This window comes from Bactrocera oleae, chromosome 6 (genome assembly GCF_042242935.1).
Source record: "Bactrocera oleae isolate idBacOlea1 chromosome 6, idBacOlea1, whole genome shotgun sequence".
In the NCBI taxonomy this organism is placed as follows: domain Eukaryota; kingdom Metazoa; phylum Arthropoda; class Insecta; order Diptera; family Tephritidae; genus Bactrocera; species Bactrocera oleae.
The window spans coordinates 56,424,264-56,447,332 of record NC_091540.1 but is presented as its reverse complement, the minus strand read 5'-3'; the positions used below and the strand labels follow the sequence as shown (position 1 = coordinate 56,447,332).

General features: G+C 31.2%; 1 protein-coding gene across 6 annotated transcripts in view; it reads left to right on the top strand.

Annotated features, from left to right (window-relative positions):
• Positions 1-1,335: 1,335 nt before the first annotated feature.
• Positions 1,336-23,069, top strand: part of rhea (Talin_middle and talin-RS domain-containing protein rhea) — a 63,506-nt gene continuing 41,772 nt past the window's right edge. Inside the window, exons 1-2 of one of the 6 annotated variants that reach the window (XM_036360532.2) lie at positions 1,370-1,455; positions 1,520-1,640. The gene's annotated coding sequence lies outside the window, so the exon portion shown is untranslated. Of the gene's footprint in view, positions 1,456-1,519; positions 1,641-2,860; positions 3,045-23,069 lie in introns of those variants that run through there. The other 5 variants (XM_014233327.3, XR_011397215.1, XM_070112276.1 and 2 more) reach the window with 5 other exon arrangements.

Here is a 23,069-nt window from a genome sequence, read left to right as displayed (position 1 = left end):
CAAAGAAGTTGGGAAAATTTGTCGAATAGTTTATGGCCGGCATAATAATTTATCATTGCATTCAGAGGTATGAGGGGGACAGGGGGGAAGTTGAATATTTTTAAATAAAACTGTTGAGTCGCAAGAAGTGCGGTAATGATATAAATAAACTCAATATCAAATTTGACTGGGACTGGTTAATTTTAACTGCACACTTAAAACGAATCTATAAAAAATTTTCCAGATTGGCACAACCTTATTATTTAGGTTTGTGTGAATTTTGATTTTCATATGTCAATTAGTGTGTATTTCGGTCTAGGGGACTTACGACGCGTTCCCCAAAGGGGATTTTTTAGTTTTGAAAGCAGAAACAAGTCACAGGGAGCCAAATCTTACGAAAAATTGAGATGACCCATACGTTAGATTAGGTAAATATGCTGATTTTAGTCAAGCCTCGAAAATCCCACTTGGCCTCTAGAATTTTCCACCTCATCTTCTTTCCTCCTCACCGACTTTTTCAAGTTGCATCCTTCAAAATATTTAGCCTCACCGCGTGAGTGTCAATGGGACAGTGTCCAGAATGTCCACACATGAGGTAGTCGGTTTGCATGCATATTTTAAATAGACCTATCTGGGTCAAATTTGAATTTGAGTGTATATGAGATAGATCGCTCGGTCATGGTACCTTACAGTTGATTATCGTCCCATTTTCGCACTCAATATTTAAATCTTTATCCAGACGCCAGCAGACAGAGGTCCGGACCTGTTTCTCATTTGCTTAACCTGCCAAACTTTCTAAACTATGTTCAGGTAATATTTTTCTGGTAAGATAAACTAGTTTAAACCTAGTCGGCCGTCAATCACGAAGTCTATCCTATCGACCGGAAATAGTATAACCAGAGTTATTTGGTGTTCACAAAGTGTGACCTGCATGGATTCCAGGAAAACTGGCCCGATTCGGCAAAGCAAAAAGTGTTTTTTTACCATTAGAACGCATTGCAATTTGGTTTTCGAACTTTAAGTTACTTATTGGCAAAAATTATAGTCTAATGTATTTTTCAGTTAGGTTATTCATCCAACACTTCTTCTTTGTCAAATACCGTCGATACCTCTGATTTAAACCGATACTAATACAGGGTTGGAAAAACAGTTAAAATAACAACAACAACCAACAGAAGTTAAAGAGACAACTTTGGTTCGATTTCAACTCAGGGTTCAGGGGTAAAGAACTAAATTTATATTCCCCATATCAATATTGAATTATTGTTCTTATTGAACACACAGATGTCGCAGTGTATTCTCCGCTTTTTTACACTGATATGGTAAGGCGATTAACTGTCAATGTGACAGCAGCCCAATCGTTACGAATGGGCGTATGTGTGTTTTTTCTATTCTCCAGCAATGAAGTGAATGCTATAAAGGTGTTTATTTTATGCTATTTAAGTGTTTTTAAACGTGTAGTTATCGAAAATACATGTAAGTTTAAGTAAATTAAAGTTTTGCGAACACAGTAGTGTATATTTATGTGCTTTATGTGTAGTTTTGGTGCAAATTATAAGAAGTTTACATTCAGCTGCTTGCCTATGCCGATGTCAGATTTTTATGGCATCATCCTACCACTGTAAATAAATGCAAAAAATATTAATATAATGATAAAATTGGTAAGAAATTGCTTCTTCTAAATGTAACATAAAAAAAACAGAGTTTGCATAAAGAAAAGATTTTACATGTATAGTAGAAAAGTGCGGTCAATAAAATCCAATAAGAAAACGTTATTTATACATTTGTGCGTATGTATGTACATATGTATATGTTGATACATGCATCCATAAAAAACATCTACATTCTACTATATAATTGGGGCTTATTGTATCTTTATTTTATGCATCGAAATAATGTCTGGAATGTATTCGAATTATTTTGTTATTAATAAACTAATATTCCCAACTACATTCTTAAATCAATCTTATAGATAAAACATGTAAGGTTATAAATCTAATTACCACTATTGGCGGAGGCTTGTATCACGAATTGATCTTCCCGTTTAGTGAATGCTTGAGCATCTGTAACAACAACAATCACGAATCTCCTTTTCTATATAAAATATTATTCCTTTCTAATTGGGTTAACTCTAGCTAAAGCGATTTACTTTCTAATAGTTGCTTTGAAAGCTAAAATTTTTCGGATCGGACCACTATAGTGGTCATACGAACTAACGGATCAAAATCAAGTTCTTGTATGGGAACTTTATTATTTGTGAAGCTTTGCTGTTACCAAAGCTAACGTTTTTCTTAATATTATTATTTCTTAAATGGTACAAAGTGCAATTGATCTTCATTAAAATGCTACAAATTAAATATGAATTTGCCAATTACATATAAAATTGAACAATAAATCTTATTATCATAAGTGCAAAATCGTCTGCGTTATGCACTGAATTGCTATGAGTAATACTATTAAGATTCCATACATTACGCTACTTCCTTTCGTTACCCTATAGTTTCGCTACTCCACAAATTTTTCAATTTACCAATAAATACTTAAATTAGTCATTCGCGCTCGCGCAGCAAATTTGCTTTCATCACACATCTGTTGTTATTTATGCATTCTCATATGTATGTACATCTGTGCTTGGACTCACTTCGTAAATTTTACCGGCAAGATCGTCATCAACTCTTGCAGCATTGAGGTTCCCCATTTGAGGCTCTTTAGTGAGCACCGTTGAGCATATAGAGCGAGTGACTCTGACATGCTGTATAAATGCTAACTAAGGCTATTTATAATTATTCAATGTTTGTGGCTTTTTACTCTCCGGCTAGGCGCTAGCGCTCGTTTCGCCAACGGTGCCCTGGTGGCGATATACTGAATTTATGTTTGCTGAACACTCAGTTCAATAGAAGAAACGGTGTGAGCTGCTCCAACTCGCAGACGGTGCGCGTGAAAATAAGTTTAAACCTTTTAATTCGATTAAAAAAAGTAAAAAAAAAAGTGAAGAAAAACCATTAGAATTTACCATTGTCCAACAGATGTGTGCTGATGGAATAAGTTTATTGTGAGCCAAAAAGGTACGAGTACGCAAAACGTAATTTGGTAGCAAAATGCAGTTTGTAAAGTATTTATTGTTTTACATATACCTTCATATATGTATATATATATACTTGTATGCATAAGTTATAAGTGATTCCGAGCACAGTTCAGTATTTGTGAAAATAAAACATATGGTGATTTAGGAAAAATATGTGGTTATACTCAATGTGGCAGCAAATCTAATTGGGAAACCATATAATTATGAAATGTGTATTAATAATTTTTTGGCAGAAATGTGTTTGAGACATACATAAAATACTTAAATAATATAGCTATAATATATCAATGTGTGTGATTTTCTAAACATAATAAAGTGAAAAATATCAATTATAGAATTTTATGTGAGCCTGCCTACGATATGGTTCCACAAAATGACCGACTTCAATTCAATAAATAAAGCAGTGATGTGGTTTGTATGTTGTTGTTGTTCTATAAAAAAGTGAAATCTGACGCACTAGTGCTTGTGGTGACAATATGCAATCTGGCATTACAAGTGGTTATTACTCCTAAAATGTATAAGTAGTGTAGACATGTGATCATAAATCCTAATATAACTTAAATTAATAATCAAATGTTTAAAATTTGGGTGCATATGTATGTATGTATATCTGAAATGTGCATTAGACAAAACTTAATAATTAAAGTTATGCAAATTTTTGAAATTTCAAATCAATAACATACAAACAAGCATTAATACCAATATCTGTGCATTGCCCAAAGCAAAAGCAAACATTTTGTGCTAAAATTGATGTATAGTCAAAAATATAGCTGCTAGCTGCCTCATACATGTATACGTTGTTTATTGGATAAAAACCAACGAATTACCTCATCGTTTCAGTGCCTCAATTGACTTGGCCGCCTCGAATTCTACCGCCTACCCGTTTCGTCTAACTCGCTTCGTTTTGCTAGCTGCTTGTTTGTTTATACACTGGCCTTTGGGTTTGGAACTCGCCAGTGAGCAGTGTTCAGCATTTATTTGTATCTCGATATTTTGTTCTTTTTTACCTATGTACATACATATGTATGTATATATATGTGTATATGTACTTAGGTATTTATAATCATAAATGTACTGGTATTGGTTTCATAAAAAATAAACATTTTTGTTCTCGTTTTAAAAGTTTTGCTAAGCGTATTTGCTCTCATATGAATATATGTACGAGTATATGTTTGAAAGTATTACGTAGACTGATAGTTTATGGCTTATAAATGTACTTACGTAGATATGTAGTACATGGAGGTTTTGTATGGAAATATTAATGTAGAAATGTGTTCTACTTTAAAGTTTTGAGCTTGCTCTGCAATTTTATAGAATTATGAATTTAATTACATATGTACATATGCATAATTATACAAAACAATTTGGTTATTACTATATTTTTTATATACTTTTTTCTAGAATTAGTGTGTATGTTTGTCTGGTACTTCGATTTGCTATAAATGACTTTAATTTTTGGTTTAATTTATAAAATATTATAAATTATAATAGCTGAGTTTGTGCTTTTAGTATTTTACTACTTCAGATTTTATTGTCATCGATCGATTTGTTTAGGTATATATTTATCTATATTTATACCTCTATACAATGTATTTTAAGTTTGCCACGAAGTTTGTAGTATCCAAAGGAAACTTCGGAGACTCTAAAATATATATTTACGTATATATATATATATATATATATGTAAATGATAAGCATGACAAGTCGATTTAGTCAGTCAGTTTTTGAGACATCTATCTGAAATTTTGTACACCTCCTTTACGGCCGAAAAGGCTGCTCATTTGTGGGAACCGTAGATATCGGACTATTATAGCATATAGTTGCCATACAAACTGAAAGTGGCTTAGAATATTGTACCAGGCAGCGCTACAATTTCTGAAAAAAAATTTGAGTTGGGACCACTGTAGCATACAAGTATATCTACGAAACGAACTGACCAATCTAAATCCAGTTCTTGTATAGAAAACTTTTTTATTCGGCAAGATATCTTCAGGAAATTTGGCGTGGATTATTACCCAATGCAACGGTACAATCTACAAAGAAATTGTTCAGATCGCACCACTATATCATATAGCTGTCACACAAACTGATCCATAAAAATCCAGTTCTTTTATATAATCTTATGTATGAACATATTTCTAAAAGGTATTGTAGCTTCGGTGCAAACGAAGTTAATTGTTTATTTTTTTTATTTTTTTTAAATTGTTTTGTTTTTTTTTAATTAAAAAATTTTTTTTCAAACCACATCTTTTTACTACCCAATTTCTTGAATTTCTTATTGCTCAATTAATAAAAGTCCACTTTTAGTATGTAGTAAGCTTTTCGCATTCATTACATATGTACATAGCTCTTTCTTGATAATATTATATATGTACATGTACGAATATTTGTTTATACCAACCATAGGCATTCTGTTCAATTATCTTTCTGATTACTCTTTAAATAAATAACAGTAGAATTGTTGATATTGCATTCTCTGAATCAACCTATAACTTGGAACCATATGATAAACCAGTTGAACGCCATTGTGAAGTCGATATCGTTTACAGTTATTTTTATACGTTATAATCGTTTCTTGTATATTACATGTGTGATTGCAAAGGTTGCAGTGTATATTCTCTTATTTAAACTCCATAATATTTGTGTGAAATAACTACCTTCGAAGAGAAAATTTTTTCCATACAAGCTCGAAATTCAAACAATTCGAAAAGTAAGCTTTTTTCATATTTAGCATTTTTGTTTTCAAAACAAATATATTTTCTGACGTTTAAAGCAACAATGTAGACGAAGAAAATTTGGACGTTATTTTTGTTTGTAAATATTACATGAAATTCGCAAATTTATGTCCTTAAATAAACATTTTTGTTTTCAGAGTAGAAATGTAGCTTTTTCTTGCTCTTAGTTTATGCTGGTTTATATTTTATAGGGAAAGTACTCTAATTTTCGGCAGAGCTAATGTAACGACAGAAATAAAAATTTAAGTTTTTATATTTACATCTTTTCAAAGCCTCTCAAGGAATATAGCGTGTTATACTTGTAGTTATTGTTGTAGCGGGATAACACAGTTGTCAAATAGTTTTGAGGATTTTGACTGCTCTGAGTTAGATCCAACTAATCTGGAAAAATATTTGTACGAAATTTGTATTTGGTAAAATGAAAAACGACATAAGAATGTACATACATATGTACGCAAGTTCATATATACATACATACATGTAAGCAATGCTTAACATTTTTTGTAACAATATATTTATATTTGTGGGAGTTTAATCATAACTAAAAATGGAAAACAATTTTGTTCTGATATTTCAACACACATACTTATGCATTTACATACATATATTTTGTACGTTTGTATGTAGTACGTTTGAAACTCGAATTTATTTGTAGGTATAAGCAAAAATGTTTCTTACTTTTGATATCGTCGTTTCTACTTTTTATTTTATTTTTGTATTTTTTTCATGCAATGATAAAATTCGCGCGCAAATGTAAAAATACATACATACTTATGTTCATACACATATAGTAACACTAATTTTATTTCTTTATTTGCGTTTCGCAATTTTATGAAAAATTATGATGATGTGTTGTAGAATAATTTCGTAAACAAGTTATGTTTGTAGTTATACTGCCGCATGTGTGTGTGTGTTTTTTTTTTATTAGCAAACGCAATTTAATTACGTCGGCTACGTTACGGCTATGTAAATGATATGCGTGAACTAGTTTTTTGGCTGCGTATAGTCTAAATATTCGTCTGTGTGCGGGCGTAGAATTTTATCGCAGACAAATCATACATTTTCGTGACTTCTGGGGCTAATCTACGAAGCAAATTTATAAGTATGTAGTTATATACTCATATATAAACACTTTAGAGTTGAATTTAGCTATTTAAGAATAACAGGTTCTTACACACATGACGATTCCCCTCTTCATAAAGCTCCATAACATAAATATTAAACAAACGAAGAGCGCTTTCAGAATAACCACGGTCATGAAAAATTCACACCTAAGCATTATGATAAAGATATTGTCTTTACTTATCATCCATAAATTACTTCAAGTAGTATATAAGATACTGAACAATTTCATTATGTACCAAATACTTGTTCTTTTAAGTTATTTTGAAGAATTTACTACTAACGGTATTTTTTAAAAGTACCTTTGAAAATCTTTCAGAGACCCCAGAAAATTCGCTCGACAATTCCCCGTGCAAACAGTTTGAGATATATAGTTGTTTTTGTTGTTGTAGCGGCAGAGATATTTATATAAAAATCGTTAAAAAGTTGGTACCTTTTCATTATCGATCTTCACTTTTTATGATTATATTAAGATAATTTCCATTGTTTCACTCTTAAACAACTAAAATGTGAAAATTGGCGATAGGAGAGACAATATAGGAGAGACAATATTAATATACAATACTTTTATAACATATCGTTCTAATTATTGTAGAATTCTAGTCTAAGAATTATCAGCTAAATTTCTCCTCCTACCATTTTAAAGATCACACGAACGAACGGACACATATTTTTTTAGAAAAAATTATATACCGAATATATTTAGGAATATTGACGATTTGTAGAATTTTCGATGCCTCCAATGAGTTTTGTACTCAATGCATCTGATATGGCGGCAATCTTGAATATTCTTACAAAGTTAAAAAATTCTAGATAGTGAAGTGCTCATCGTCTCCCAAATTGTTTCATTATACTCTTCATTTATGAGTAGGAGTTGCAAGGCACAAATGTGATTTTTGTGAATTGTTTTAGCCATAGTCGATTTCTAGAAGCACCTCCAAAGAAAGGGGTCTATCGATGAGGAAGATTTTTCTGCTTTTAATTATTTTAGATCCAAGAACTACAAACATTTATTATTAATATAGGTGAATGCAGGTAATGCTCGAAGGACTAGTAAAAATTTTGATTTTTGACAAAAACGGTGTTTCCCAAAAAAATTCGATTTTTGTGAAAAAAAAAGTATACTTGAGAGTGGCTTAAGTAAACGCAATTACTGTCATATTATTTCCAAGAACATCAGATGACAAATATGTATGTATGTATATTTAAGAAGAAAATTCTGAGTCGATTTTTCCATGCGTTTTGAAGAAATTTTTTTCACATTCGTTATGTATACAAAAAGAAAATTGTTTTTTTTTTTTTTTTTTTTGAAATCACTTGTGAATTATATTATATTATGAATACAAGTATAACCCGTTAAGGCATGGCTACAAATCTATATATCAGACCGGATATCGTATGTATGCATGCAACTTATATGATTTCCTTAAGTTTCTTATCCCCAACCAGGTCACGTTTTCATAACTTAAGGTCTTGAATGTCGTTGATATGCTCATGGGTGTCTGTAAATCTCCTGCTTAAGGTCTATAACCCAAATTTCACGCGTCAAACAAACAAAAAACACACATACACATATATATACATAAATAAGCACATATTTACAGGCGTCGTGATTAATTTTGGGGCGCTTACATATACATTTTTGCTTTCATTAAATAACGCATACAAAATATCGTAAAAATTGTGTAAGCAATTGGAATTTTTATTTACTTTTCCTTATCCCTTTGAGTGCAGCGATTTCGCGTGAAGCAACTCACCAACTCACCGATATTCATAGCCCCATCACGTTGTCTGCGGCGTCGATTAGTCATAGCCGTTTTGTGTATATGTATATGTACGTGTGTGTTAGTGTTTTTCACATATTCGCTCTTTTTCATTATCAAATGGCTTTGTTTGTGTTATATACTATATACATATGTATGTTAATATCTACAAAATTTATTTATGCAATTTTTTTGCACATATTTTCATACTCAAATATATTTATGTATGTTTGTATGTAATATGTGTATATCGGCATAAATATGTAGGGGTTCCCTCCCTACATTTCACATATTTTTATGAATAACTCTATTCAATCGTTTTTCTTCCTATAATTATATACTACATACACAAACATATCTATATATATATATATGTATATTCGCTTATGGTTGTTTGTGGACATTCATATGCTTTGCACAGCTGATAACAAATAAGCGTATGATAAAAATAAAAAATACGCCCATCAAGCTAAAAATAGTAAGAAGCATTGTATGTGTGAGAGTTTGCATGCGCGTGTGTACGTAGTTGTATTGCGGGAGCGGCAAGCTTAACTATTTAGTCGAGTGTTTATAATAAGAATGGGTATAGGGTGTTCCAATAAGTGCTTTTATGCTCTAAAACTAGTTTAGTAATCTAAAAAACAAATTAATTAGTATTTAAATTCAATAAATACAGTTTAAAAATTATCAAAATTTCTATACTAACACAAAAAAAGAATGCAAAGCCTTTTTAGGGGCTGGTTTTTAGTCGTTCACCTCTCTTTCGAGTATAATTGCATTTTAGAAATGATTAACTTATCCGGCCGAGTTTAAGAGGCACATCGAGAGTGAAAGCCTAAAAAAACGATTTTTGGGGATTAAAAAAATATGGTGTACTGTATTAAAATTTTAAGCGTATATTTATAATACATTTTTAAAGTATATGCAATAGAATTTTTGAAGTAAAAATTAAATGTTTTTCGAATTACACGGCGTTATAAAACGGCCGCAATGATTAAGGTCTTCTCGACGGATAGAACCTTAAAAAAAAACAATTCTCTACTAGAAGATATTATCTGTTTATGGAACTACGGTTGAAAAAAAAAATATATATATATAAAGAACATTTTTGTTTTAAGTTGAATTTAACCTAAAATTCGAGTTTTGATCAGGTCAAACACGGTATGTAGGTCATTGTATGGAGAACTACATTCAGAACATGTGGAAAAAATGTACAGTGTTCGGATCATTTGACACCGAGTAATTGCTAAAAAGTATTAATACCTAATTAAAAGTAATATTAAAAAAATATATATTTCAGATCTCTTCTTGACGCACCTTATATAGTGCCAATCATATTAATTGGGTGTGTAGTGGGGTTACGCTCCTGTTACATACTCGAAATCAAAGCGACAGCGGCAATCCTTTGTGGTTGAGGATTACTACCACTGCTGGCATACATACTTGTATTTATATACATTAGGGTGAAGCAAAAAACATTTTTTTTTATTATAAATAAAGAAAATTTTTGGACCAAAAAAAAATTTTTTTTTAACATCTCATCTCTAAAGTAAATTTTCGAGCTAAAATTTTTATTTCGTAAAAAATTTTTGATAAGTGCTTTAGAAGCTGTGGATAGTCCTCTTTCTAGCCAATTGAAAGTTATCAACTTAAAAAAAAATTTTGTGGTATTTGGAGTTTTAAAAAAACGTCTTAAACGACAACATGCTTTCCTTAAGCGTTAAAATAAATTTGTATATATTAAAAATTTTGTTTAAACCAAAAATAATTTTTTCTTGTCCAAAAAAAAGGTTAAATCGAAATTTACTTTTAAACTGAGTGTTTAAACAATTTTTTTTTGCCCAAAAATTTTCTTTTTTATAGTCTACAATCTCCCTCAAACTAAGCAAAAGAAATTTTTTTTCGCATCACCCTAATATACATAATATATATATCGTATATATTTATTATAAACATTCGAAAAACAAGTAGAGGGCTTGAACTATAAACCTTGACCAAAGTTAAATACCATTCCATCAAAAGTTGGGCCTTATTAACTGAAACGGAGCTGTATTTAAATGCAATTAAGCATGCCAACTTGTAATCCATTTTTCCGAACACTTCTTGTAAGTTACATTGTCTGGCATTTATTTTTCGACCTCTACTTGACGTCTTTTTTGTAAAATATTCCGGTTTTTTGGTAAGAGTCTGGCAGTTACGCGCTTCATACCCAAAACATTAATCAAAACGATCGATCCATGGAATATGTTGAAATCCTCTGCTTTCTCTCTAATGTCAACACGACGACTCGCATGAGGAAAGTTTTCGATACCTTCACGACCTTCACTGAATGCTTTGTGTCACTCAAATACTTGTGTTCGTGATAAAAGAGTCGTCACAAAACAGTTTGGAGCAGTTCTGGCCACATTTTATAAGATGATATATAGTCGTATTCCACAGCTGATGGGTCTATTATTTTCATTACATTCTCATTACTAGGTCTTGGTCATTATACGAGTATTTCAGGAATGTTTTTTGATTAATTTATTACCGAAAAACTAGAGAAGTGCGATAACTTCTCACAAGTGGTCTGAGCCCATTACGAAGCTTCTGCACGTTCCACATTGCAGGTAATTGCAACCAAGTCTAAGACTGAACAAAATTTAATATCTAAAACTAATGTCATTGCAACTACCCGTTACTTAACCTTCTGTTTATGCCCGTCTTCAATAGAAATTTCTTCAATATTTCTTTTTTCATTTTTCCTATTTTTTATAAATTTAAGTATAATAAAAAACCGTTTCCATTAGAACCTCCCGTTACCACATATTATTTGATGCGTCAATGATGGCGTGTTGAAAGTGCATAAAATGAAAACCATTGATTGCGTCAGTAGATCGTCACACCATCTCGTTCATTGGCATAACTCTATTTACTCGGTATTTGCCTTGAGTGGCATAAATGTCCGTTCTCAATTAAATAAATAAAGAAATATATTAACAAATAACTTCTTCTGATATCTTGGAAATCTTGAATTGATTCCACTGTTCATCGAGCGGTAGACGCCCAATTCATATGTATGTACATATACAAATACCTACGGGCATATGTATGTATATACTTACTTATAAGTATGTACAATAATGCTGCCATATTCGAAAACACATTGTGAATGGTGGAGCATTGCTTAATCAAGAAGTGCAATTCGAATTGGAACACAAAAACATATACACATATGTACGATTGTATATTGACTGACCGCGTTTCTCCTATTTGCGCTAATCGATTCTATATGGCAGACGAATCGTGATCAAAATTACTAAATCAAAAACTATTTTGAGCTATTCCCCTTCGTTACTTAATTAGATAAATATCATTTGTTTATTCTTGCTAGGTATTATGTATGTATGTATAGTACATTCCATTTCTGACATTCCTTAAAAATTAATGAGGTTTCATGTCACTGACCAATTCTGTAAATAAAAACTCTTCAATAATTTATATATTTCTGTGTTGTAGCCAAAAAAGACAAATGATCCGATCACTATCAAACTTTTTTTGCCTGTTCTGTATATAAGTACATATGTACATAAGTATGTATGTAATACACACCATTATGAACTACCAGCTTTTCAGCTTTTTTGATCTGATCAGAAATCGAATTTTGTCATTGAATTGCCAAAAATTACAAAATTACAACTAAAAATTTGGGTAAAATTACAATTTTTTAAAAAACGCAGCCATTTTGTCAACTTTTATCTTTTTTTTTACCAAAAATCGTCTTCTTTGGGGTTGTTACATCAGGTGTGTGTGTTCCTTAACTTTTATCAAGATTGAGAATAATATAAGCTGTTACTGCAGAACAGTAAAGCGCACAAATGAATTCAATGTAACTGTAGTCAGTAATTTTCCGTTCGGTAGAGGGTCTACACTTCAGTCTACAGTCCACACTTGAGAATTCATAAGTTATATTCTATTACACGTATACTATTTTTCATCTAAGAAACTTCAATCAAAAATAAGTTATTTTTCGCGATTTTTATTCGAGGCACAAGAGATCTCGTGCTGTTTTATCCTGGAGTTTACGTTTTTGCTCACTTTCTTGTAGTCAAGTCTTCGGTATTCGGTTTTGCGCTGCGGTTCAAACTTCAGTTACAAAACCTTACCCGAGCTTTCAGCATATAGGAACAACGAAAAGTGGATATAAGCAGTTTTCTCAAACATATAGCACGCCAATTTTAGGAAAGGGCCGAAAACTTCGTAAAGAACCGTTATTATATCTAATCGAAATTCTTAGGTTCTCAAGATATTTGCTAACTCATAAGCTACCATGTTTTATGCGCCAATGAGTTGTATTTTTTTAAATGTTGCCTACATTTCGGCGCGGAGCTAACTTTTACACGTATTCCATCTTAGACTTTTAAGTATACTTTATGTTATAATTATTTTATTTATATTAATGCCAACAACAATTTTACGGCAATGATATAGTTTATTTTAAATGCTCACACTTAAGTTCGTGAATTCTTTTCTTTCATTGACCATAAATAAATTAAGTCATGAAGGTTAGTCATAGCGGAGTAACTCAGCATACATACATACTTATGTATGTATAGACACACACATGAGTAATAGAAAAATAGAAAAACTAGTGGCAGCTTGCCTGTGGGTGTTGCAACAGGCAAATTAGCCAGAAATCTTTCAAGTGTCTAGCACTTTCACAACCCACCATAGTACATACATATGTATGTATGTGCCTACATACTCGATATATGTAATTATATATAAGTATGTTTGTTTGTACTGCTAAGTGTATGCAATTGCACTTTTCTAAATACTCGCATACATAGAAACCTAGTACTTGCAGACTCTGTATGCAGGCGCTCGCCTCACATAATTTATAGTTCCGCCTGCGTTTGTCGGGAGTCGCCTAACCACTACCAACGACCCGAATGCAATCCTCACTCATTTCATTCAGAGTTTATGGACTTGGCAACTGACTTTTACGTGGTGTCTTCTTTATTGTTGTTTCTGTTGCTGTTTCTTTGGTTGTTGTCGCTATTGTTGGCGATGAAAATGCCACGTTTTATAGTTGTTTCCGTAGCAACGGTGCCCGACTGACTGGAGCCAAAGAATTTTATTCGACACATTCGCACATTCCCATTGCCTGTCCTACAATTACACTATCATGACAAATAATCATACGCACATACATACATACATACATGCATACATATGTGGCTGCTTGTACGAGTGTACTCGCATTGAATTGGATTGGAAACACTTGTCGACTTATTACGTTAGCTAAATTGTAGTGACATTAAGCCGACGACTCACTCACCGCATACCACTCTCTCTCTTACTCGTAACACTTACATTTGCTAAAACTGTTAGGTTTGATTAAATGTATAAGATAAGGACACTTTTATAGCGGTACTTTAAAAAAAAAATTATAAAAGAGATTCTTGTGCGCGTCACTCGATTAAAAAGATATTTTCGCGTTGCGAATTTCTTTAAAATAAAAACAGTTGCAAGGAAAACAAGTAAGGTTGGACTAAGTTCGGTCGGAACCGAACTCGCACATTGTCGGTTTATTAAATGTAGAGAATGTTACGAGATACCATCTTAAATATGGAAAAAAAATTACTATTTTCTCCCAAAACTTTAAACAGTTTTTTCTCGAAACCCCGTTTTCAGAATCGGTGAGAAAAAATTTCTTCGAAATGGCTGAGCCGCTGTATTTGAAATTTTCACACGACCTTCTTCGATATATTTTTCAGGTAATGATCGAAAAAATAAGAAATTTTTGATAATATTTTCGATTTTTTACGCTACACTGAGCTGTAAAAGTTTTCTCAAAAAACGCTCTTATTTTAGGAACCCACAATTTTATCAAAAATCAAAATTTTGACTTGTGCTTCCGCCATTACCTGTATTCATCATGTTCATGTTAGAATAAATGTTTTGGCTTTGTAGATTTGAGATAATTTTAAGTAGAAAAACGTTCTTAACCTCCAACCACCGTTTATCGGCGATGCTCCTGGAAATAGGCTACAGGATGAAGAGAATCCAACATTTTGCAAATTGAATGACCGATTATTGAAATGCATTAAATTAAAAAAAAAATCACAATAAGTGCGTTTTTTTTGACTTGCAAAAGGATATAACCCTTAAATAATTAAATTGTCCATTCAAAGCCGATTGAACTACTAAAATTCAAAATGGCGGTATATGGGACATATGAAGGCATGTTTGTGGACAAAATTGTCATTTTTCTAACTATGTTTGCCTACAAGTATGCTAAAACCGTTTGACAGATAGAAGACTTAAAATATAAGGGGCGGGACCGAGCCCATGGTTAGATATTTAAAGAAGTCGTAGGTATTTCTATAAAAAAATATATTTTGCGTTTTTGAATCAGTTTATTAAATTGTTTTTGCTATTCTATATATATATTATAATGGATAGTACCACGCCCACTTTTCAAGTATACGTTTTTCGTTCCTTTCAATAAATGTTTGTTTCTGAGCACCCTTACAATTCCACTCGTCTCCTCATTGTAAACCTTAAACTTTTTAATACTTATATAATAAATTATTCTTTTACTAACTCAATTACCAATTTTATACTAGGAAAATACATTAGGGGCACAAAACCCTTCTATCCTTTGTAACAAGGTGCTAGTGCATTGAAAAGCTCACTCCAATTGAGTAACTACTCTAGATTTAATAGTCCGCAGCAAAATACTTATGTGCATCGAGTATATATGCATGTACATACATATGTATATCTGAGTAATTTGAGTTGTGTCATTTTTTGTAAACACATCCACGATTAGCCACATGACCGCGCTTTCATGGCAGAAAAGTGATTTTGTTTTTCTCGAGAAAATAGTAAATAGTAAATGTTTGCACAGAATGTAATAGGATAGGAGGAATGCTTGCAAAGATAATATACATACAAATGGACTTACAAGTTTACGAGGGTGGTTTGTAAAACCATTCAACCTCATACTACATACAGACTGACAAATCCATCGTTAATTGGACCCTTGATGTCCGAAATATCTATATATTAAACTTGAATGGCGTAAAACTCTATTTCCGAACAGTTGAGATTTCATTTGTGGATTGAAAAAAAAGTGATAAAACCAGGTCTGGATTTTAAGTCTTAATTTCAATACAAAGTTTCAAAATCATGAACATGAACGATCCTCCCTCGTACTTATATGCATCTGTAAACAAAAAATTGCGCTCCGCACCATTAAGGTGGCCAAGAAAGCTAAGCCAAAATAATAAAAGCGAATGAAAACAGTAATAGTTTGAAATACGAGTAAATAAGAGCAGTTTGCATTGTTGAAGACGCTGACTGTTTGTATTTGCACAGTGAGTGCCTCATCATCACACACAGTGACACAAATCAATTAAAGACTTTAGCTTTGTATGCGCTGGGTAAGAGTGGAGCTAGATAATAGGCGCTAATAGCAAGGACTACGCACGTGTGGTTGGGGAGTTTGTACCCTGTAGGAAAATTGTTGTGTTAATGTAGTCATTCTATTTTTCTTGATTATTCTGAAAAATAAAATTGGTTTAGTGTTTTGATCGATTTCCGCCTTTACGGTAAGCTGTTATATCTGACAAATTTTTCTTTTTCTGCTTTTAGAAAAGATTTATCTTTAGAATAAAAATATTTTTAAATTGAGAGGTTAAAATATAGGAAAGCGAATTTGTATTAAAACGTGTGTCTTTTAAAATGGTTTCATACCATAAACTGTGAACCCTGAAAATCTAAAAATTAAATTAAATTTAAAAAATTGGTAACTCTGAACATGCTAAAATAGCTGTTTGTATGAATATTTTATTTCTCAATTTTTATATAAAGATCTAGTCAAGTTGGCTGTATAAAATAAATCATTGATTGGACAATATTTGAGAATTCTAAAAGTCTCAGATTTCCCTTGTTTGCGAAAAGTAAAGTTTAGTCTAGAAAAATTATTTTGCCACCGATATTAAGGACTTTTTGGATTATTGTAGATATTCAGTGCTTCTTAAAATACCCTCAATTGTGATCACTTTCTAATTTTTAGCTTTCTGTCGTATTTTATTTTTAATATAATTAGTTGTTCAATTGGACTTTACTTCCGAGATTTTTTTTTGGGGATTTTTCGCATGTAAATAAGGGCTGCCAAAAACAGATGTGTAAGATGAGCGTTTCTTTGCATAAATTTGCAAGAAAATGAGCAAACATCAGTTGAAGTATGGTAACACAGAGGCGTATTATTATTATTATGAAGATTCTACTCTATTTGCACATTTTCTTTTAGATTGAAATATTGTGAGCCGTGAAAGATCTGCTGATTTCGCTTTACCAAAAATCTGAATCTGAATCTGCTTCGTCCACTATACACACTACCCCAAAGTAATTTTATGGTATCCACCATATTGGTGATGTTTCAAGAATCTGGGGTTTTCGCTTATTAGGCTATGATGTTTGCTAAGACAGAATAATTTGTTTGGTTGACTTTGTTTTTCTCTCAGAATTGGGATCGGAAAAATGTGCAATCAATGCTTACTGCATGTATTGGCTTGCTTTTGCGTCGAACTTTCAGCAACATCTTTTCAGATTCTGTTTTCCTAACAGGACAGGGAAGTTCAAAATTATTCATTATATTTTATTTATACCACATATAGGTACATTCCACATATATGGTATATATGTACATATATATGTATATTTGTGCTGACTTATACACATCCTTAATTACTTACTGTGGATAGATTTGTTTTCGTTCGACTCTTTTTCTTATAGCTTTGTATGAAAGGGGTTAATTTAGCCATATTATTTTGCCAAACGTTGTTGCTTGCTGATGGTTATCTCGATATAATTTGCCACATTATGAGTAGATTATTTGGTCGATTCCACTTACTGCATAGACAACTCGTGTCATTGCCATGGTGTGTGTGTCAACCAACACAATGAGATTAATTTTGATTTGTTTGTGCAATTTCTATAAAGCACGTGTGCTTATATATACATATGAACATACATATGTTTGCATTCATTGGTTGGCATGTACCATATATGTATATAATTAAATATTACTATTAAATTACTAGAGACATTTACGTTTTCTATACCATTGGAAATATGTATGTATGTTCAAATGTCAATCCAGTTTGGAGAACTTAACCATTCCTTTTAAATTAAATGTTTTCTAATATACTTATAAGCACATAAGTATATACGTAAATATATGTATAGTTCCAGTAATTTTCATGTTTTTTTTCACGCTGTGTTTTCGAAATGTTTTTGTTTTTTAATATATTCTTATCGCTGTGGTTTTAACAAAGAAATTCGCTTTAAGAAATCCTTGCAGTAATATTTTGAAATATTTATTATTTATTTTTTGTCGTGTTTTCCTGTTAATTGTGATAAAAGTGTGAGCTAATCCATAAAAATGCAACAAAATTTATCTCAAAAAATTCAAATTAAAATATGAATTCTTTTTAAAAAAGTTAAAAATTGTTGATAAAAAAAATAAAATAAAAATATAATTTTTTTTGTACTAACCTTGTTTGTATTATATATGCACTTGCAAGTCAGAAAGACGCGTTTTTTGTGAATTTTTTTTGAAAAGGCAATTTAATTAATAAATAATTAAAAAAATACACATTTACCGAATATAATATACTTTAATAATCCGTGATTCTATTTTAAAAAAAAATTGTTTTCCGTGTTCCCGAAGCCGATTTCCAGGATTACCTCAAGAAAACCTGTTTGGCGGTGTGGAAGAGTTTTCAGCTTAAAATTTTTTCAAACACAAAATAAATATTATAGAATAATATCGGTAATGTTCGAAGGACTAGTTAAACTTTTGATTTTTGACAGAATGGCGACTTTCCAAAAACAAAAGTAGTCTTTTACAAAAAAATTTACACTTCAAAATGGCTTAAAAAATAGAAATTATTGTCAAAAGCCTTATTTCTTCGAACTTTGGAACTTCTGAATATCATCAACAAACAAAAACGGACCAAATTCGACTCTGGCGCCACCTAGTGGTAAACATTGTTGCAAAAGCACTTTTTTTATTTGTTTTCTAATTTAGGGATAACAGAAATTGGAAGGTATTCCGCAAAGATAAATAAACCTTTTAATGTAGACCAAACTCAGGTTCGGGGAGTTTCCACGATAGTTGGATGTATATCAGGTCACGGTTCCTCATATTGTTTGAGAATTTATCAATGCAAGTAACCAAATAATGTGACACAGCTTGGAACCGAACCAGTCTGTCCAGAAGCTGTCATTGACAAAATAATATCTGATTAAAAATATCCCACCTTGTGGACTAGCCTTTAGCTAGTAAAACCATTGCCTAATTTTACTCACCAAACTCGCTTATATCGCGCTATTTTTGTCTTCCCGACAAGCAATACTTGAGGATTAGTTATTTAAAATTAGTGTTTTTTCAAGTTCTTGACATTGTTTGTTTCATGCTAAGCTTTTTGATTTTTAATCTACTAAGCTCTCCTCAGCATCAAATTTTCGTTGACATTTCGCCGTAAAACGCAAATAAACCAAAAATAATAATTTATTGCAGCTTTTCTTTAGTAACCTCGTCGTTTTCTTTTCGAAAATAAAATAAAAATAACAGCCAAGGTAAACAGAGCATATGTTTGTTTTCTAGTGTTTCGTTCCATTCTTTTTTACAAGTATGTATTTAATTCACTATGTAATTAAAAATGTTTTTGTTTCATTTCGAAAAAAGAAAGCGCCACAAATTGCCACAGCTAATGGACGATAGTATTTCCAAACAAATTATGTGTATGTATATATGGAAATAAAATTTACATACATAGATATAAATAATATGTATGTAAAGATATGTAATTTATGTGTGAGACCCTGCGTTGTAAACGATGATCGGCAGCTGGTAGCGGCATTGAATGAAACCGACGGCTTCTTTTCATGCGTTACACCTTCTGATGATGAACATAACAAATACAAACATACATACATACATATGTATATACTTAAAGTGAGCTTTCGTTTTCGTTGTTTTATTTTTTTTGTAATTTTTTCAAAGTTTTTGTTTTTGTGGTTTTTGGCTATCATTCAATTTGGCAGCTTCTGATCTGTATGGGTGTGTGTATGTGCTCTGTATGATTCGTCATGTTTCTTTCTCTCAGTCCCATAGATGAATCACCATTTAATTAATAGAATTTATATTTTTCGTAGAAATGTGTCTGTCTTTTGCTAGTTAACATTTGGCATTGTTACTGCTTTTTGCTTTGCTTTTATGCAAATTTTGAATACAAATCTAGGTTTAGTTCGATGTTTTTTTTATTATTTATTTGATTAAAAAATAAGAGAGGATATGAGTAAATAATAACTTAAAATTTAATTTATTTAATTAAAAAAAAAAGGAAATAAAAAAACTATGAAAATAAAAGAAAATAAAATATTAGCAATGAAAAGACAAATAACACGTAAAATATTAAGAGAAACCGTTACTAATTAATAGGAAAATTTAAAATAAAACATAAAAATTCTTGTAAAGAAAAATAGTTACATAAAAATAAAAGAAATATAAAAATTAAGAGAAAACATTAATAATAATAAAAAAAAACATTTTTAAATAAAACATTAAAATTCAACTAAAAATAAAATAATATAAGAAATTATAAAATATTAGAGATGAAAAGAAACATTCAAATTAAACGGAAATATAAGGGAAATTTCTAAGCGAATTAATTTGTAAACAGTAGTTACAAAAACATTTTTAAACATTTAAACATAAATACATAATTATGCTTCTGTACCCAGCATACAACTTAAACGGTGTCGTTTAGAACACATTTCGTAATATTTTCCACAATGCTACTTTTACGATAGGTGGCAACTCGTTTCCAAAATACTATTAAAATTTCAGCAAACAGTATTCAGTAGGTTTTTAAAGACCTTATATTTAAATACATGTATATTGTTTAACTATTTTCGTTAGGTGGCAACCATATGCTAAAATATGTTTAAATACAAGCGTTGCAAAAGCCTTAGTAAACTTTTTACAATTCTACTTTTACAATTTTGTGCTTAGTTTCAAGTTCCACCAATAGCTGGCAACTACACTCCAGAAGACTCTTTCTATTGCCTTATATTTTCAGTTTTACTTAAAGTGGCAACTCTACTTTTACTTCCTATTTTTTATCTAAATACAAGTGCGTGATTTCTAGAGATCTATACATTAGAAATTTGCGATTACTTTTTTAAAGTAATATAGTCGTTTTTGAGTTTTGCAGACCGAAAAAACAGTCTCAAAAATGTATATATGACAAATACATATTTATCTAGAAATGCCTTATTATTCAAGTTTAAAGCAGTCCTTATAGCAAGGTCCGACTCATGTAAGAAAGTTATGTGTCAATCGTTTATATTAATTCGATTACTCACTCAGTTTGCTAGTTTTTTTAATGCCAACAATTTTTACTTGATTCTGATTCATAACGCTTCCTTAAGTCATACTTTGAAAATGATGTTTTAAATACATATGTACATACATATGTATATGTATTGTATTTTAAATGAATTTAGTCATAAACAATTGTAAGCAGCTATATTTCTACACTCTTTCTGCTTGAATGTTTTTATATGTTATATAAGTAGTATAATGTTTATCGGTCATTTAAAGTGAATTTCCCCACTTAGAATTTTCTATAGTGTACGTGCAATGTTACACTGACTTTTCATTGCATGACTTCCTGATCCAATATAAGAGAGAGATGGTTGATATGTAATCTATAAAGTTACATTCAGATTTATGATGGTTTCTACATATGCTATTCCAAAGTGAGATCATGCACTATTCACTTTTGATCAGAGGGATCACGAAAACCATCATGAAACTTGAGCACATATTTATTTCTTAACTACAATTTTTTCTATCAAATTTTGATAGACAGAGCTAGTTATAGACAGGTTAATCCATTCCTTCTTCTTGTAATTTCGGGAGTAGTAAGAAGACATTGAATATTTCGACATTTTTTCTCACACTCTCTAAATACCAGCGTTACTCTTACTAGACAAACTTTTGGCGTCGTAAACAAACAGCTGTCAGAAACATATTAATTGACATATGGAGATGAAACTTCACACTTCAACTTAACTAAAGTAGTAAACAAGGTAGTACCGATCTAGAAAATAAAAAAATTATCGACTCGGTTTGCGCGCGCAGTTTAAACCCAGTCCGGGTCATATTTGATCATAAGTGTATATGTTCATAGATGAAAATATTTTTCAAATTTTTTCTCATATAATGATATATTGAATATCAGCGGAAATTGAACATTATAATTAGATGTTTCTGGCATCATTTTTTTTTACAATTCAACCACCAATTGTCAACTCAAAAATATTCGAGAAATGTTTTGCATTGACTAGTACAATACTGCTATTGTAATTTAATCGCTAAACTTTGGACAGTCGCGAATTGAACGAACAGAGAAATATCACATTGATTTGTGACGTTATTAATTAAAAAAGGAAAGACAAGGTTTACAATTACTAAGTTTGGCAACTCGTTTCGTTTATGACGTTACGCTACGCAATCTTGTCTCTATCACTCTTGTGATTGTATAGCCACTTTAAAGGGCATACATAGTGTGACAGCCTAAAAGAACGTCGATTTTGGGGAATTAAAGAAAGAAAAAATCAATGTATCGATGGTTTTAAAAATTTCAGGGTATATTTATAAAAGTTTCAAGAATACACAGTGAAATTTTTGAAAAAAATATTTATATTTTTTAATTATACGAGTTCTCTGACGGCTCGAAACAAAGGTGCTCCACTGCTGCAGTGATTCCGGCCTTCTCCATGGATGAAACCTAAAAATAAAAAAGCTCTCTTTAAACTAGATAATATTCTCCGTAAAATCAAACCCGGTAAAAAAAATTGACAAAATGGCGGCGTTTTTAAAAAGTTGAATTTTACCCCAAATTTTGGTAGTTTTGTATGTAAAATTATATATAAAACAGGCTAAAAAAAATTCATGATCATCGGATCAATATTTTCGAGTTATCACTTCAGCAAATACGAAAAATTATAATATAAATGATAAATATAATGAAATGTGTATGTGTTTCGAGAAAAACGCGTTTAGGGCTAAACTGATGGTGCTGATTGAACTGGGCGGCTACCCTTTAAATAGCTGTAATTCAAAAACTATTTGAGATATCGATTTGAAATTTTAGTATGTTATTTTGAAAGGTATAAGCGAATAAGGAAGTGGGGACATGAATTGGATAATATCCTTCACGGGTGCATTTTTTATAGGAATTACGGTATAAATGGTAGCTATATGCTATGGTGGTATGATCTTTATAATATTCGGATATTCAAGCGTTGCATTGGATA